This window comes from Limulus polyphemus, unplaced genomic scaffold (assembly GCF_000517525.1).
Source record: "Limulus polyphemus unplaced genomic scaffold, Limulus_polyphemus-2.1.2 Scaffold5775, whole genome shotgun sequence".
Lineage (NCBI taxonomy): Eukaryota > Metazoa > Arthropoda > Merostomata > Xiphosura > Limulidae > Limulus > Limulus polyphemus.
Window position 1 is genome coordinate 5557 of NW_013671385.1, and position 1626 is coordinate 7182.

At 28.5% G+C, this 1626-nt stretch overlaps 1 protein-coding gene across 1 annotated transcript in view; it reads right to left on the reverse strand.

The window, feature by feature from the left end:
- Positions 1-1626, reverse strand: part of LOC106472963 (putative phosphatidate phosphatase) — a 24588-nt gene that overhangs the window by 2019 nt on the left and 20943 nt on the right. The gene's annotated exons all lie outside the window — the stretch shown is intronic.

Sequence of the window (1626 nt, forward strand, 5' to 3'; positions counted from 1 at the left end):
TGGAAATAACTACTAACAAAAAGTTGACGGGTATCCGAGTTTCACAAGGAATATAGTAAGTTACTGAAAATAACTACTAACAAAAAGTTGACGGGTATCCGAGTTTCACAAGGAATACAGTAAGTTACTGGAAATAACTACTAACAAAAAGTTGACGGGTATCCGAGTTTCACAAGGAATACAGTGAGTTACTGGAAATAACTACTAAGAAAAAGAGTGAGTATGAGAGTTGTCTGGACATTGCAAGAATTGTGCTGAGTTACTGGAAATAACAAAGACAAAAGTATAAATACTAGATTTATCTGGATGTCACAGGAAATGTAACAAATCACAAATGTTATGATAAGTATTACCATTTCATATTCAATGAATTCTATACTAGTATTCCTTTCATCAACAATTTCATGACGTTAAGTATTCTGGTAAATGTATTACTAAATACAAAAGCTTTTAAGGTAATGTTATGATAAGTATTCCAGACTATATATATTTCACTTTGCAACACATTTGTACACGTAGGCAGCGTGTCTTTCAACAAATACAGAAATACTTATGGATCATAACTTTAGCCCACAAGTTGCAAATTTGTACTTATTTGAACTTGAATTTTCATTAATAACAAAACTTGGTAAGAAAGACTATAACAAAGCTTGCAATGTCGATACTTTTTTTTTTTACATTTACCAAATTTTCCTGACACTGCTAAACATATCTATCCATTTCTAACCTTGAAAATAACATCCTAGTCCAAAATATCTGATTAATCACACACATTTAATTTTTAAGTCCTAAATTTTCTATTTCCTAATACAAATCTTTTTACTCCAATTGTTTATTATATATACAATAAAACAAATGAAGTTTCTCTTACCATACTTATAAAACCAATTTCATTACATTTTGTGGTAAAGTCATTTCTTACAACTGTTTATAAGATTTCATAATGTTATAAAATATACAATAGACTTTAATACTATCAAGATTACTATTTTTATTGCTTCTATTTACAGTTTATAATTTGAAGGAAATAAACACCTTTAGTAAGGCAGCCTTCATTAGCTTGTAGTTATTGAAAGCTTTACAATAAATCTGTACATAGTACAGCATAACACCATCAGTTTCATTTCTATTATTTATCATTGTTAATATTTTATTGATTAAGTCTTATTACTGTGGTTATTTTCTCAGCATCTCTTATAAATTCCAAGAACTTCTTAGGGTTTAACTTTATAGGTTATCCTAACTGTCCACTGACTATGTGTGCATGGAGAAGGTGTGGTCTTAATCCTGGATTGGTTACTTAGAGACTCAAAACATAGCATCTCTAGTATTTTCTTTTTATTGCATTATGTTATTTTAAATATGAAATTGATATCAAAATTCTTTGCAGAACTACCTGTACGTCCTGATAAAAATGAAAGAACCAGTAACATGTTATAGCCATTCACTTTTGCTGTTAAACTAGTTTAACACTGTCATCAGATTATTGACATAATATGGAGTAAACAACTAGTTCTTACGTGTCTTGTACATAAAGGTGTACTTCTTTCTTTCTTTATGACATAATGAATTTGTTATATTTATTTTAATATCAACGTTTGTTTAGATTAAATTTATATTTAGAAA